The sequence below is a fragment of the Sciurus vulgaris genome, assembly GCF_902686455.1.
Source record: "Sciurus vulgaris genome assembly, chromosome: 5".
Lineage (NCBI taxonomy): Eukaryota > Metazoa > Chordata > Mammalia > Rodentia > Sciuridae > Sciurus > Sciurus vulgaris.
Window position 1 is genome coordinate 72,665,485 of NC_136465.1, and position 17,463 is coordinate 72,682,947.

Genomic DNA, 17,463 nt, shown 5'->3' on the forward strand with positions numbered 1-17,463 from the left:
GGACAGGGCACAGGAGCCATGGGAATCAGCAGGGAAACGTGTTGTGCTTTGTATGGAGAAGCAGTTTGAGTCACAATCCCAAAAGACATATTCCTAATGCCCATAATCTCCAAATGTCGAAAGTCCCAAAGACCAAATCTCTAAATTCTAAAATTTCTAGACTCTAAAAAAATCCCAAAATATTGAAACTTCAAAAATATAATTCTGAAAAAAATGTACAAAATTCTTTGAAAGACATTTATTTATATTTTTAAAGGGGGATTGTCTGATATCCCCCTTTATGACATATGACAGAACACTTCACAGGTCACTTTCCACAATAAAATAGGCAATACAAACATGCTTTTGCAAGCATACACACTCAAGTATACTAACAATAGTCATTCTGATATAAGCAGGCAATCCATATTCATACAGAAATAAGTCACAAAGTTATATATACAAATGCACATCACTATTTTAATAATCATGTGAGCTCAGCTTTATAACTGGTCATGTGAAATATTGTGTGGGACAAACTAATTCTTTTACTAAGATGGAACAAAAACCTCAATGGATTGACACTGTAGATAGTCACCCGAAAAACTTAGATCTAACAAATGCAGATGTACAAAAATGACATCTCCTCAGTTACTAAGGAAGTTTGAATGTTTTTAAAGGGGGATGTACAATGCTGACACTCAATGTCAACGCTGTGATAATCCCCTCCCCAGAATTTGACTTTCTACTCCTCTTATAACCTCTCCTCCAATGGGAATTTATATTCTCAGGAAGTCAGCTTTCAGTATCTTAATATTCAAGACTTTAATTTCTCAGAATTGTGATTCTAGAGATTTTTTTTTTTTTTTTTTGTGGTGCTGGGGATTGAACCCAGGGCCTTGCACTCGCAAGGCAAGCACTCTACCAACTGAGCTATATCCCCAGCCCTCTACAGATTTTAGACATTAGGAATTTCACACTTTAGAAATTTTATTTTTCACAATTTCAACATTTCAGCATTATGATCAGCTCTGTAAAGAAGTCACCTGGTTGTGTCTTGTAAACAGTGGGGGATTTCATTCACAGATATCACTCTGGGGCTATTGGAGAAAGAGGAGAGCAGATAATATGAACACCCAACTGTGTTCAGATTAGTGTGTTCTTTATTTTCTTATTTATATTCCTTGTTATAAAACAAAATCCTTTCCACAGTGTCAAAACCAAAGAACTGAATAGCTCAGCAATGTCTCCTTGCTCACAAAGCAGTAACAAGGCTGGTTCTCAATTCTGTCTCCCAGTCTCTAGGTAAGTAATAATTCTTGGAATTACGTTGTCTTATCAGAATTGCTGTTTTCTTAGAGCATCAATTTAAGCCTGAAGTTCCACCTTCAAACTTCCATGCTCCTCCTAAGCATTCAAGATGTTCTTGAGCATAGATCCTTGCCCAGGTAAAGAAAGCCACAGTGAAAAGACTACTAGATTGGGGATTTGGAAACCAGCCTTGGACTCCACCAATTTAATCGTCAGGCACTGGTCTTTTACTGAGGCTACCAGACCAAGGTGCTCAGAGTTTACAGTGATCCAAAGCACCTGCATGTTTTGAAACATCCACACTGACCCTATTTTCTCCATTCATCTTTACATTTGGTGATGTCTAAAAGCAACTGTGAAGGGCTCCAGACTCAGGTGGTTTGTGAGTGGACAAGGCTTAGTAGAGGAATAGAAGGATTGGTCCCACTTGACATTTGTAAAACTGAACCTGAAATGCTGGCATCTGTGATGAGATGAGAGTCTATGAAGTATTTTATTGCCCAAAGATGGAATTAATGGCAATGCCATATCTATGTCAAACACACATAATAAAACTTTATGGTTCTTCCCCATGAAATATTTTGTTTATGTCACATGGGTCTGATCTAATGTTTTTTTTCTTTCTCTTCCCTCCCCATCCCCCACCCTTTCCCTGCCCTCTTTGTCTCCTGAGGCCTATTCCCTCTGGAAATGCATTAGTTACCTAGGAAACCTTAATGTCATTTTTTTATGAGTGGAGTTTGGTGCAGCATAAAGTTAATTTATGGGGCGGTTTAGAAATTCATGTCATGACTGGTGAAACAGGAGACTTTATTAGGACTTCTATATCCACCTGTGTGGTAGGCATACATACCTTTACTCTGTCATGACGAGTAATTTCTTGAAACATAATTATGAATATGCATTCTATTTCACAAAATGAGTTGATTCATCATTGTTCAATGTAATTCATTATATTGTTCAATGTAAGCCCTAGAACATAATTAGCAATAACAACAGAGCATAATATACCAGGCAATCTGCTAACAGTAGAAGTATATGGTGGAATTTCCTTTGGAATGAGAGGTGTTTCTGTCTCAGAGGCAGGGAATGAATAAGATGAGATTCTGAAATCCTTCAACTCTGTCTCTCATGCTCTTTGAAGTTCACATTAGGGTATTAAATAAATTCTAAATAAGTCTACCACTTCATTTGGCTAATTTCTTGCTGTCTTTGTCCAGAGGGAGGAATATACATCCATGAAGTTATACTGATTAAATGTAGATGGCAAACAAAAAACAAATGGGCCACTGCAGAGTCAAGCTTCTGAGATCACCTGATAGTGAGGTGGCAGTATGAGGGCCGTCAGACTGGGAACGGGTGTTATCATTATACTAGGTAGTGTGATTTTAAATTAATCACTTCATTTAGTCTTCATAGCAATCTTATGATATTGGCATTATTTTTATCAATTCCAGATAGGTTCTGACAAGTTAAGGAACCTGTCCAAAGACACAGCTACTAGATACATGCAGCATGAATCTTAGATTTGTTTGTCTGCAAAACCAACTCTTGATGAATTTTATTCCTGATCTGTTATTATGTTTTCTGGATCCATGTTGGATTGTTTTGCCTATTTTTCCCCCTATTACCCCGAGGAAAGTCACTGGAAGGCTGGGGACTCAGTTTCCTTAATTTTTAAATGCAGGGTGGGGACAGGGAGGCTAACAGAATTTCACCTCTAATATCCCTGCTCTGTTAGAGAGATCGAGGCTGGTCCTTTGAGCAAAAGCTGTGCTTTCTTAGGATGACAGAGATTTTAGAGAAGACCTGGGATTGCTGAATAAACTCAGACAAGTCCCTCAGTTTCCATGGACAACTGATTTCACTTTGTGGTGGGGAGGAGCGAGCGGGGGGAGTCTCACACGTGATTCCAGAGATTTAAAAAGAGTTCTAATTGGCGTGATAGCTGGTTTGACCATTGATTAATAATTCTGTAGTTAGTATGGAGGCAGTAAGGGGTGGGCGGTCAGGAATTTTCTAAGTGATAGGAGTCAAGGTAGCATGAAGCAACCTTCCCTGACCCTTAAACTCCCATTTCTAGTGCAAACACCTTTTGCATTTACTTTAATTGTTTCAGAAATGTAGACTTTCTGGCTCCATAAGCTCCAGCAGCTGTCTGGGTGAGTGGGGGTGGGGATGGTTGGGGTAGGGCAAAAGAAAACAGAGTAGCTGCAGTCATTCTGGGAAAGCTCTCTATAGCGCCCTCCAGCAGCAGAAGATGCAATTTGCAAACATTTTAGGATCAGTGAAGGTGTGGAGAAATTTCATAGGATACGGGAAAAAGCAATGGAAGAGGACAGACATTCAGGCTTACTACATGATCAGGGGAAGGGGAGGGGTAGAATCCATGCATGGTTATAGAGGAAAAGGTCCTTGGAAGCCATTTGGTCCAATTCTTTCATTTCCTGGGTAAATATGCCACAATGAATTAACCACATACTGCTGCTTCATGAGATCCCCTCCTCCACCCTATGCTGAGCCCTCTCAACCCCAGACCTGCACACAGACCACTGAACTAAAACAGAGTAGGTAGTTGCAGTTTTTCACAAGGTAAAGCCCTAATTCATTCTAACATTTCCATTTTATTTCTGTTCAGTGTTTCAACCACAGAGTGGCGCTATTGCAAAAGATAAGGGTGGGCCGAAGGCACACTCTAGATATTTGCAAGAGGAGTTTTAAAGGGGTCTTTCAAGAGCTAGATCTGGTTCCTGCTCTCACAAACCTCTTTTAGAAATCAGGGCATTAGACTCAATATAGCAGAGAGAAAAAGAGTCCAACAACCTAAAAATACAGTCAACAGATGGGTGGCCAAGGCCATGACTAGAGTCAGCTAGGAGAAAGGCAATTACCTAGCTAATCAAAAAAGAGCTACTCTGGATGGGCTTCCACTCCCAGGGCTGTCCATGGTGCATGATCTCCCCAGCTTCCCTCTAATTCTGCTGTTCCATTTAGCTGTCCATACCACTCCCATCTTTCTATAAAAAAGAAAAGCCTCTTTGTAGAAACAGAGATACTTAGAAGTCACTGTGTTTTTCACTTCCAAAATAGCTCTGCATTGCATTAATAGTCTTTTGTCTTTAAATACACCTTCTTATTTATTTTTCCACCCCCCCACCCTCTTTTATCACCTTGCTACATTCTGCTCTTGAAAATCAAAAGTAAGACCTAAGGGTCAGCCTTTAGCCTGCTATAGAGAACGAAGAAGAGGTAGCCTTGAACTCTGAAGTGGAAAGAAATACAGGAAAGGAAAAAGCAGGTTGCCTGTTCAAGGAAACCAGTCCTCTGGTGAAAAGGGCATCTTTCACTCTCTGCTCCTGCCTGAGTCTTTCACTCTTCGTCTCTCCTTCTTTAGTCCATTCCTCCATCTCCCCGCGAAAGACACCACACATATTTGGCAAGATTAAGGTGTCACCTCTCATATTACAAGGACTGTTGATTGCACACACCGAGACAGACCCAACAGCTTCCCAGAGAAGGGAAACATTGCAAACTCCTCTTGAGATTGCCTGGGTCCTGGCAAAGGGACGCGACCAACTAGTACAAGGCATCTGCAGAACAAATCCAAATCTAAAACTCACTGCTGCTTTTTCTTCTTTTCTTCTGATTTTTTTTTTTTTTTTTTTTTTTTTTTTTCATATTTAAGCTTGCCCCTCTTCCCCTCCTCCCTCCAGACTGCCAGTGACCGGGGAGCTGCTGGCTGATCAGCCCTCACGTGTACTTAACCCATTCCTCACTGTAATAGGAGCCAAGCATTTCTTTTTCTCCTTGCAATCCAGAATCCCAGCCCACCTGGAGCTTGAGAAAAGAGCCACTGCCGCTGAAACTGGGGCCTGAACCCCTCCTTTGATAACAGCAAGAAGGAAGGTCCAAGACCAGGCAGTGGGGGAGGGCAAGGAGAACGGCCAGAGGGGAGGCAGAAAACCAGAACGCCACTGAACACCCAATTTGAACCTTTATGGTGTTGTGTGGAGGGGTGGAAGAAAAAACCTTCCTTCCTGACCAGGAGGAAGACATTGGTAATTTGGCACATGGAGAGCCACTGAAGGAGGATCCTATCCTTCCTTCCCAGGCATTGCGGGGGAGGTGAAGCCCCTGGGCCTTGGTGGGCGCTTCTGGGCGAATTCGATGTGGCAACCCCCATCAGCCAGGATAATGATGAGGCAGGTACAATCTATCTAATACGTAGCCTCCAAACGCCCTCTCCTTTCCCGCCTCCCTTCCAATCTACTCCTCAGCTTCTCTCTGTTTTAGGCTCAGCCTCAACTAATAGATGCGGTAGGAGTGTGTCCTGGTGTTTGACCAAACTCAGACAATAACCAGGAATTGTGAATTTCTAACCTGAACCCTCGCTGAAATACAGAGTGCATTGCTTATAAGTCGCCTCGAACAGTAGGGCAGAAGATGTGATACTAATTCCCCTCCCCCAAAACCGTGAGTCAAAGGTCCTGGCAAGAGGTGAGGGGAGGAGTGGCTGAGATGGAAGGGAGGAAGTAGTGGGGAGTTTGGAGATGAGGTCCACCACGCAAGAATCCAGGGAGGGGGCAAAAGAGCAAAACCCTACTTCCAGGCTCTCCATTCCTCTTTGGCCCCTGGGTAATATTTTCTCCCATTTCTCTCCGACGACTAAAGTGCAAACACAAGATGAATTACCTTGGCCAATTGAGAGAGAATAAGCTCGGAACAAGTGGGGTCTAGTGAATTACTACTATTATCTCCAAACAAGAGAAGCTGTCCCCTCCCTCCGATTTTTCCTCAAGTGAATCTACCGGTGGGGAAGTGAGCGTCGCTACTTTTGGGAAGTCTGCAAGAGGTTTGTTTGTTGCTTGCCTTTTCTGCTTCCCGCGCTGTTCCCGCGTGCAGAATGGTGGTGCTGGGCGGGTGCTCAGCTTCAGGGCCCGATCCTAGTTTGGAAAGAAGGGGCTTATAAGTTGGAGGTTGAATGAAATGGGAGGCTCCGATCCATCCCCCTCTTTCTTCCACACTCGCGCGCCTGCGCGCGCGGAAACACACACAGACACGCAGACACACACACACACACACACACACACACACACACACACACACACACACACAGCCGCCCCCCACTTGGTCGCTCTGACCCCCTCCCCCATACCTCTCGAACTTAACCTCCCTTGACTGCCTGCACAGCGCCCTGGGTGCTGGTCGCCAGCAGTGGCGAGTTGCGGGGGAGCAACTGTCCTTGGGCTTATTCGTGTAGTTGGGTGGGGGAGGAGTGACGGGTGGGCTTGGTAGGGGGTGGGGAGAGATCTGGAGTTGGAAGGGTCTGAGGTTTGGAGGAGGAGTTTATGGTTCAGACCCAACCCGCCAGAGCAAAGGGGCAAGAAAGGCCCTTCAACCTTGTAAAGAATATCCGAAAGACCGAAAAGAAAATTTTCAAGAAAAAAAAAAAAAAAAGGCTGAAGTATTAACATGTAAAATATAGTAATAAGTCGAATGTTTCGCTTTTTTCCTGGATCGCTAAGAGAGAAATCAAGGGTAGTAGGTACTGAAGAATACTACTAATTTGGAAGTTCTTTTTGTTTTGTTTTGTTTTAAGAGGGACTTGGAAAAATGACATGGTCCTCGCACTTGTAGCGGGAGCGAAATCGGAGGGCGCTGGGGCGCGGGCCTGGGAGGCGCACGGCAAGCGGGACGCGGGGGCGGACACCGCGGCGCGCAAGGGGTTAAGGCGCTGAGCGCGGAGCCATCTGGCCGGGTTGGCTGGTTATAACCGCGCAGATTATGTTCACGGGACTCAGAGTTGAAGGCTCCTCTCCTTACCGAGCAGCTCCGCGCACCGCCCTGAGAGAGAGCCCGGCGCAACTTTCTTCCCCTCTTCTTTCTTTCTCTGGTTTTCCCCCTGCTGGGTAGTGGCTGCGGCGGGGTGGGGGAGACTTTGAATGACCCAGCTCACGTCTACCTTTCTCTTCATGTCGACGTCCCTGGAAATAGTCACACGGATGCCATGGTTACTTCTGCCACGGTAAGGGGAGGCGGAGGGCACGTTGGGTGGGCAGGTCCGGGAGTGGGTGGGGGGACACGTGTGTGGGGATTTTCCAGTGGGCCAACGCGGGGGGCCCCTAACTCTGCACCCAGCCCCACCCCCATCCTACCGCAAACACTTACTTTCTCTGGCTTGAGCCTCCCCCAAAGTTTGCGCTGGGATCTGCCCAGGCCGAGGCGCAACCACAGCCACCCCACTACACACACACGCACACACACACGTACGCACACGGGTACCCCTCTCCACCTCCTCCTTCCACTCATCCCTTGGCTGCCCAAGAAACCTCCCTCAGTCTGGGAAAGTGATCAGTTTTAAGGAACCTGACTTCAAAAACGGGGGAGAGGAGGCGAGGGGAAATGGGGACCACGGAAGGGCAGGAAAGGGATTCGGCAGGACCCCCCAACATCTCCAACCTACCCATATTCTCCTCGGAGAAGGCTCCCAGCACATCCTATAACAAAAGCCGGTAGCAGGCAGACCCGGCCCGAAAGAGACGAAGGTACCACGACAGCTCCCCCCGCCCCCGGCACGCTCCCTGCACCCTGCTAGCCACCAAGCGGGGTTTTCCGAAGGCCCAACCACCGCGCTGGCCAGGGCGTGGAGTGGGGGCACGGGGACGCAGAGCTCAAAACCTGGACTGCCCCTTCCCAGTTTGCGGAGTTGGGACTCAGCGCCCCGCACCGCCTACCTGTGTTGGAGTCCCCAGAAAGCTTTTCTCCAAAACGAGCCCTGGGCTCATCTTATTCAGCTCCCACTCAGTGGCTACCGAACCCCAGTTCTTTGCGCAGATGTTGAAGTTCCCGCTCTGCCTGCACATATGGGACCCTGCCAGGGTACGGTGGGTACCAAGACTCGGCCATTTCTGGCCACCTCGCAATTTGTCGGAGCGGGTTCTAGAAACTCGAGCGCCGCGGTGGGAAAGCTAGGAGGTTGGGGATCCTTGGAGCTAGGTCGGAGTTAAAAGAACCTACAAGGGACCAAACTACTCCGTTGTCCCCAGAGCTCTATTGGCTGGATTCTCCCAATGAAATTTGGCACGCTTGAGAACTGAAGGTGCGGAAAAGAAGGGGTGGGGTGGTCGAGGGGCTGGAATGGGGACGGGGACTCTGCTTGTTGCTCTCAAGCGCGAGTGGGTGCTGGTCCAGGAGGCGCTGCTTTTTGCGGGAATTTGCTGCTTTCCTCATCTGCGCTTCAGATGCACCTCACTGAGACCCCTGCGCGGAACAGTGTGGGCACTGTTGACTAGAAAGGGTCCCTCTCATTGAAATTGAACCGTGGTTGGGATTCTTTTTGAGAGAAACACCCAAAAAACCGCTTGATCTCGACCTCTGGCAGCGGGTGGCAGGTTCAGAGTCGGCGTGGAGGCAGCTTCTAGGGCGCAGCCCCAGTGAGCGCCGGATCGGAGCTGGAGACTGTGCGCCAGTCGACTTGTTTATGTGTGAGAAGAGGTGGGGGCGGGGGCCTGGTGGGGGAGGGGAGGGAGCCTATAAGGAGTGGGTGTTACTCCAGGAGTCTGATGTTTGTAACTTGGCCCATTACAGAATGTGCTGGAGAACCTGCATTTTTAGTAAAGAGATGCCCTCTCCCACTCTGTAAAAGCGTGTAAAGAGCCAGCGAGGAAAAGTATGTAAATGCACTCAGGAAGGAAGACACTTGTGACATAGAGGGAACTTTTCAATCGGTTCTGTTTTCACAACATTCTGAAATTCTCCAGCTTAACAGCCTGCCCCACTCCTGTCGCAGCTCTTCCCAGACGTGCTGCACAAAGAAAGTTCAGAGGTAGAATTCCCGGATAAAAATCCAACTGTTTGTGCCTGGAGCTCAAACAAACAGACGTGGGTATGGCGTTTGGAGCCGAGGGGAAGAGGAAAAGAAAAGTGGGTTCCTGTAAACAGTATGGAAGGAAACTGGAAAGTCTTTGGGCCTTTTTGCTTGGGAAAGCATGTAAGATCTTGTGTTGGTGAGGTTGAATTTGGACTTGGAGGATTTGGTTCTGGGTTTCCCCAAGTCCCTCTGCTGTATGGGGTGGTACTCCGTCCTACTCTGCAGGGACTTGGAGGTGTGTGTTAGGGGCAGGGTCTCATGAATGGGCATCTGTGTGCATAGTGGGAGATGAGAGCTTGTGGGGACATAGGTGCTGATAATTAGAAATCCGTGCCTACAAAGAGTGTCAGAGCTGGAGGAGAGGTGCAGTGTGCTGAGGACAGATGGCTTGTGCATGCCTGCACAGACACACAGAGTGGGTGTGGTGTGGGAGGGTGGCTGTGTGCGGTGCTTGAAAGGTGGACTTGTGTGGAAGAATGGATGCCTGACGATTACAAAAGGGATGTGGGGGGTGTTATTTGAGGAGAGGAAAGTGTGAACTTTATGAGCCTGGGGTGTGGAATTTGGCTGCCATGTCATTGGGAAACGTGGGGGATAGGCAAGTATGGGCTCAGACACTCTTGATGGAGAAACTAGGCATTGAAGGGAAGGATGCTGGGTTGGTCTTTGCTTTTTCCTTCTCGCTGCCTACCAGAGAAGGGAATTGGAGGTTTAGAATGAGTGACATATATTTAAGGGAAAAAGTGTGTTTTGGCACAGGGTGGGGAACAGAAAGGGATATGTATACAGGACTAGACTGAATGGAGGAATATGTTTTACATGCACTGTAGTAGGTTTACATGTTGAATAATGTCCTATAATAGCTTTCTTATTTAATAGGGGCATTCACTATCACCAATTAATATTGATTATCAATGAAGATTAATGGGATGCCTATTGGATGTTCAGGCCACTTCTGGGTACTGAGGCATGGCAAACTGCCCTGGAAAAAATTCCTTCTCAGGGCCCAACTGGCTGCTGCGTTTTTCCAGGAATGGAGAGAACTCTGTTCTTGTCAAGATTTCTTCAAGGTCTATAATTCAGTTTCTAGAGATCTTTGTGGATCATGGGGACAAAAGAAGAGCTGGCTGGAAATATATCTGAAGCTTTGTAAGAAGGGGCATACGACAAAGGATGAAATATACTTTTATGGGTTGGGAGAGAACTGGTGGATACCAGTATTTCTTGTCCTGATCCATTTGAAGATTTGAGTTTCTGAATATTTAGTGCCTCCTTGGGAATAGGAACAAGTCTTGATACTTGGAGAGGAATGAAGTGGTGCTCAGGAATGATGTGGGTATGAAGTATTTGTTCATCTTTGATGTTTAAAGCTAACGTGTGTGTTGGGGGGTTGTGTGCGCTTGCTCATGCCCACCTACAAGCACATGCAAGCTGAGGACTAAAGTAAAGGAACTTGGAGAAAAATCACCAGGAGGATGGAGGGATACATATATTGATTCTTGTAAAGGAGTTCAACGCATATTCTTGCAGAAATTCTGTGTATATGGGGAAGAGTGAAAATTGTCTTAGATGCTCAGATTGTATCTTAAGTGATAAAAGATATAGATAAAAGAGAAGCTATATGCTTTGGGGGATGAGGGGAAGTGTGAAGCTCAGTTGGGGGTCATACATTGCCATAACTGATGAGGTAACTGGGCCGAGGAAGGGGGAAGAGTATGCACATATTTGCCTTCCTAGACCAAATAATAAGGACCCTCATGTTTTTAGGTGCTGATCATGTGAGGGCAACTTTATTTGACTCATGGTATTTTTTACTCCATGCAATTATAGCTGAGATGTTTTGGGGTTCCATCTTATCTTTTAGGGAAATTCATCTCTGAAAGACAGTTGTTACAGGGTTTGACCATTGGTCAGAAGATCTAGTGGCAGATATTTCAGAGGATAGTGTGGTGGACTCTCTGCTGGGAATGCTGTGATTTTAGTCCAGTTTTGCCGCTTTGGAACTTTCCTACTTTGAAAAGCTTTTCTCTTATCTCTAACTCTCCATTTCTCTTTTTGTTGAATGGCAATGTTGATAATGACTCAGTGAGAAGGCAAGTTCACGCCCCTTTTCTCCCATCAAAACTTGATGTGTTTTGTTGTACAAAGCTGTACAGAGATGAAATCTAATTGGACCCATGTGCTAGCATTTTGTAAGTCGTTGTGAAAATGGATGCTTTACCTCTTCCCTTTAACAATGCAAGTCCATAGTCCTGATGGCCACTGCATTTCTCTTAGTCACTGAGTGTGTAAACAAAGATTTCTTTGAGTGCCTCCGTTACTTATTTTCTAACTTGGAGGCCACCAAACCTAGATTTTAGTTGATGGAAAACTGCAATGTCTTCAGTCTATTCAAAAGAAGGAATCATCTACTAATCCAGAGACAGACATTTTCCTAGTTTTGTTTTTTAACATCAGCTATGCAGATCACAATGCCAAAACAAATGTGAATTTGAGAACAGAGAAATAGTAATTGTCCTTGGCACAGCCACCATTTGAATAAAAGAGAAGCAAAGTCCAGTCATCCTGGGTTACTATCAAGGTCTGTTTTTCTCTAGACTATCAGTCCTTGGCAGGCAAGAGCTGCCTGGAAAGATGCAGGCCTGGGCTTTGGATTTGTGAAATACTCATGCAAGTTGGGTACAGCCACTTTCCCTGGAGACAAGATGGAGTCACAGAGGCACTGAAACCTCTTAGTCCTCCCAGAAGTTAGCACATGCTGTCAACTCCTGGCTCCAAGTCAAGGCTCCCATCCTTGAGTTCGGTGGCCATAAATAGTCAGGAGCTAAGCTATTTCCATGAGGCACTAAACCAATTCTGTTGCTTTTCTTGGCGAGATTGGACCAATTAAGTTGATTGGAAGAGGTCACTGCTGATGGGTCTCACATTCCCCAAGCGGGACAGACCAGCAGAGTTTAATTACATAACATTTCCCATCTCTGCAATTCCACTCGCAGATGTATCAGATGTTCAGATTTCTCATCTTCCCCTCCATCCAGGATGCCTAATTGAGCAGGCGGCTTCTGCTGCAGGCTTCCCCAGACCTTTTCCTGAGCAGTTACAGGGTTCCCACCCCAAACAGAGGGAATGTAAATCCATGTGCTGGCTGGAAGTGAGGGAAGGGATTCCGCCTGACACAGAGAACCTAAAACCCACTACCCTGCTTCCAGATCTCTCCAGCTGCTGTTGCACTCTTTAATGAGGCAGACAGTTTCTGACGTTGGGGATATTGAACTAATGACCGTTGCTAGGATTTGGGCTTTAGTTTTATTTAAAATTGATTTTGTTGGAGAAGGACCAGATCTACTGCAGACAAGTCTAAGACCTGTGTGGTGCTGTTGATAAGGTCTGTAGATGTACTTTGTGCATGGACAGGCATGGGCAGAGGAAGGAGAGACCGTGTGTGTGCGCGCGCGCGCCCGTTTGTGCCCCCACCACACACACACACACACACTGAGGGACACGTGATCCCAGGAACTGCCCTGCATGGGCATGAGGCATTTGTTGGGTGACAGGTATGGCACCTGTTTTATATTGGATTGCTACCATATTGCTTCTTGCAGGAAGGCCAGCTCATGGAAAATTTGGATACAGCCTCTTTGAGATCATTTATATATGGGGATTGTGAACTTTTAAATACAAGGCCAGTGTCAATACTACCTCCTTCTTGCCTGGACAGAGTTATGTTAAGATCAAGTCTGCAGAGGAGATTAAAAAAAAAAAAAAAAAAAGCTTTTTGAGGGCTTACTTCTGAATCTGTGGGAGCACACATAGATGGCCCAAGAGCTTTATTTTTTGTTGTCATTGATGATTTTCCCTGAAGCAGTCTTTCATTTTACCTCAAAAATACCAAGGGACTAAAGATTGCAAGTGCTCCTGTGTGTTCAGGATGCATTTGCTGCTCATACCCTGTTCTGTGCCCTAGTCTTCTTCATGATGTTGGGAACCACTAAGGTCTGGCTGGGACTCTGGGTGTCCTCAGAGGACAAGCCTCTCTGACTATGACTGCAGTTTAGCTGGAGGTTAGATTTTGAAGTGAAGTTGGGTGTGATCTGTTGTGATTGCTCATTATGTAGCAACATCTCCAGAGAAGATATTTGCCAAGCCCCAAATCTTATGAATTTGTTCACTCGGGGATTTTTGAAAGAAGTAAGGATCTTGAGCATGCTAAGGCCAGAACTTCTGGAGTCACAGCTCATAAGTGATCTCAGAAACTTCCAGGACAAGGTGACCTTAAGCAACAGGAGGCCTGCAGATGTAGAGGTGGAGCACCAGTCTGGGGACTAAGCTCTGTCACTAATTAGTTCTGTCCAAGCTGGAATTTCCCTACCCAAAAGTAAAAGGCTTCAATTAGGAGATCTCGAAATCCAATTCCAGCTCCACCATTCTAGGATTCTGTGTAGCCTCTTCCGGATTAATCAGTGCTCATATGCCTCACTTGGAGTGTGCCTTGGCATACTCTTCATTGAGCTCCTGTTTTTATCTTTGAGGAATGGATAAAGGCAGAAAGGCAGTTGAGAATTTGCTGGAATGTTTTGTTTTGGCCAAGATTATTCAGGACATTGCATAGCCTTCACAGTATGCAATGTGCAGAGCTGAAAGGGGTTAGCTTTTTGGCTTTCTGGTACACCTGGTGTTAATGATTCAGCTTCCACTCAAATATCTTTTGGTGACAGTGTTTCTGACCAAGATAAGCATACACCTTTAAGATGGCATGATTATGGTGATGATGATAGTGAATATTTGAGTACTTACTGGATACCAGGCATTATTACAAATATTACATGGCATTATCTCAATGCCCCAAATAATCCCATTTACAGGTGGGCATACTGAGGTGATGTGAGGTTAAGGGATACGTCCCTAGTCTCACAACTGAGTATACATATGCTGTCTTTCTTTCCTGAAATCTCCCAGCTGGGTTCTGTTTTTTACATTCTGTGATGTCATCCAGATGGGCCTGCTTCGATAGCCTTCTGCAAAGGTTGTCACCAGACAGGGTAACCTGCTCTACCAAAGGTTCCTTTCATGTGCAAGACAAATGTTTAGGTTTTCTAGCCACCTGCTGGCAAGCATGTGTCAGATCTGTCTTAGCTTCCATCAACCCTCCCCTTTACTTCCCCTTCTGTTGACAAGGGAATTTGCCCTTCCAGAATGTGGGTATTGATTTAAGCCACAATTGCCTCCTTGTAAACTCTATAAGATGGGAGCTGAACATCTGGTTTTGATCCACACGCCCACAAGAGGTGGTAGGTCCTAGCGTTCTTGAGCCCTTGGATGAAGATCGCACAGGATCTAAGTACAAGAGAATGTGAATGGAGAGAGAGAATTCAGAAAATGGTTTCCTTGATGGGCTAGGGAAATCACACCATTTAGACTGGGGCCAAAGTTAAATTGACTCCTTACTGGGTGGTTGCAGGGCAGGGGTTTCTGCAAAGGACTGATTCCTAGGCTGTGTTTGATACAGATCAGAGCAGCTGTAGAGTCCTCCAGTCCTGGCATTTGCTGTGCATGCCGTTTTCTGGGTAGTACCAGAAGTAGGGAAACCAAAAGTATGACTGAGGTTCTTTCTTCCTGGACTAATATTCCCACTGCCACTTACATCAAGATAATTAATGAAAGATGATTATGTTCTTCTAGTTAACTATTTGCATTATGCAAATAAATATGGAACACTGACTTAACTGTTAAATTTTTAGATTATAGATACTCAAAAAAAATTTACTTCATTTAAAAATTTGACATGTAGGGTGATACTTTTTTTTTTCCCTTAGACTGATAACCTTGTTTGTTTTGTTTTTTTAATGATAGCCACATCTGGGCCATTTCCCACACCTCCCTCTATACTAGTTTAAATCCCCAGTATTTAAAAATATTCTCCCCTTCTGGCTCCAAGTGTTCCCTTGGGGGGATATGTTTGAAGTTCTCTGTCTGGGATCACTTCCATCCTGTGCCTGGCAGACCTGCTCCTGATGCTTCATAAGGAACTTACATGGAATTCAAGAGGAAGATACAGCTCTCAAACTCACCTGATTTACAACAGGTGTGTCCCGTGGTTGGTAGGGAGCCCAGGCCACTTGACACCCAGTTGATTGCTTTGTCACACTTCCCCCTACAGAGGACTCAGACTAGCTCTGTGACTCTGAGCAGATCACTTTCCTTCCATGGGCCTCCATCCAAAAGAGTTGGATTCACTAATTGGTCAAAAGGACCCTTTGGCTTTGTGACCATTCAGAAGTCCTATGATTCTACTGCTCCACCCACCTCCATGGCCCATGCCTGGAATTTCCAGGTATTTCTGCTGGCCTGGAAGACTTGCGTATAGAAATGTGAAGGGAGTGGAGGAGGAAATTAAGTTATGTGATGCCAGATAAGTTATTGAACATATGGATGAGTGCATGTTTATAAAGTGCTGAAGAAGCAAGCTTGCCAGGTTTGTGGCGGATCTTGGATGGGGGAGTTGGGAGCATGGAGAGAGGTTTATGTGGGATAAAATTGTCTGTGGGTAGCTGAATTTGTAAGCTAGATCAGGAGCACAAACTATGAGCAGGGAGACCAGATTCCACTTCTAACTCTACCAGAGACTAACTGCACTTGGGGGACATCTTTAAGCCATACCGTCTTCCACTTTCTTCTCTATTAAATGAGAACATTAAGAGTTACTGCCTTAGATGATTGCCGACATCTTTCTTGCCATCTCATTAAATTGTGGGAATCAAGGGCTTGTAGAAAATCTGGATAGATTGGATTGAGAAGGGGATAACTTCAAATGACTTCATGTACAGAGAAAAAAAATGTCCTGCTTGCAAAATGATAGGAGTGATCAAAATAGGTGTGTATTCTTGAATTTGAGATGGCATTGAAGGATATATTGTGTATGTTGTGTTTGGAATGCTTATCTCTCCATCTTCACCAGTGATATTAAAATCATCCTTTATATCTTTTCTTAACCATTACTTTCTTTGGGAAGCCCCCCTGCACTCCCAAAGAGAACCTAGGATGCCTTCCCAGCCCCTCTGTGTAATACCACTTAGCAGCCCTGTTTTATTTGCATTCCTATCTTCTCACTAGAATATGAGCTCTGCAAAGAAAGGGATCTGTTCTTTTCATCTTTTTATCCCCCAACACTTGGACTAGTGGCTGCCACACAAATGAGTGGGTGAATAGATAAAGGAGGGGCAAGTGAGTTCCTATTATACAGCAGTAATAGGAAAGCTCCAGGGACAGGGCTCGGGAGGTGCACCCTGCTAAGAGTCAAAACTGTTTTTCTCTGTATCTCTTTTTTGGTCTGTTCCAAGGCTGAGGTGGTAATATATCACTGCCTGCTCTCAGGAAAAGCATGTTCTTGCTCTGTTTTGAGACCTCTCTCCCCATGTCTTAACCTGCCTAATTCTGTGAATTGGGTATCATTGTACATGCATTGGAGTAAATCCCTCTTAGACCTCAGAAACAGCTTTAAAACATATGTGTAAAGATGATTCAGTAATTGTCCTGTTGGTGGCCCTGTGCTAGACATTGGAGAAGATGCAAAGATGAATGAAACACTGGCCTCAAGGTCCTTAGCTGGTAGGGAGACAGGTCAGTTGTGCTCCCAGGCAGGAAAGGTGAGCACTTCTGCATGACAGTGCTTTTAGTATTCTTGGATTTCCAGGGCCAGGTCAGTGTCAGGGTGATGGATATTCAGAGCCCATTGTGTGATGAGCCTTTGGTTCCTCTTAAGGAAAGTTGGGGACAGATGTGTGCTGTGCAGATGCTGGGGCTTGGAGGACATAGAGGGGTGGCAGCTCATGGGGCACTTTTCAGAAGTGTCCCTGCTCATGATTGCAGTAGCACAGGTGGGGGAAGCTGAGTCCATCACCGGGCACTGCTGCTCCCTCCTGTCTCCCTACAGAGTGTATTAGCTCTGTGACCACTTCTGACACAGGGACAGACTGCCATCTACTGTCCACTTCTGTCCTCTGAGTCCCTCCTGTTCAGGGAGCTCCTTCTCATTTTTTTTTCAACATCCTCTTTTTAATAAGTCCAGACACCAAGGGGAAATAGATATTAGGTCCTCATTTAGTAGTTTCTTTAGAATTTAAAAAGCATAGCACATCTGTTATATGGTTTTCTTATCTATTTAACGAAAGTGTTATTTCGAAGAGACCCCTGGGCCTCTCCTGAGTTCTAAACATGCTAGAAACCACGTGGATCTAGAAAACCAAGAGGAAAGGCAAGACCCTACCTTCAGTGGCTTTGCAGTCTCCTTGGGAGTATGGAGAAGC

The 17,463-nt window shown here is 45.5% G+C and overlaps 1 protein-coding gene and 1 long non-coding RNA gene across 3 annotated transcripts in view; one reads left to right on the plus strand and one right to left on the minus strand.

Moving 5' to 3' along the window:
• Window positions 1–1,998: 1,998 nt before the first annotated feature.
• On the minus strand, window positions 1,999–7,309 carry LOC306662068. The gene is made up of 3 exons (XR_013764052.1): window positions 7,114–7,309; window positions 6,160–6,233; window positions 1,999–4,307 (listed from the first exon to the last, which is right to left on the minus strand). It is a non-coding gene; the product is annotated as an uncharacterized lncRNA (long non-coding RNA).
• A 117-nt stretch (window positions 7,310–7,426) lies between these two features.
• NTF3 (neurotrophin 3) overlaps window positions 7,427–17,463 on the plus strand; it is a 103,099-nt gene continuing 93,062 nt past the window's right edge. The window contains exon 1 of one of the 2 annotated variants that reach the window (XM_079141548.1): window positions 7,427–8,389. The gene's annotated coding sequence lies outside the window, so the exon portion shown is untranslated. Of the gene's footprint in view, window positions 8,390–10,042; window positions 10,310–17,463 lie in introns of those variants that run through there. The other variant, XM_079141547.1, reaches the window with a different exon arrangement.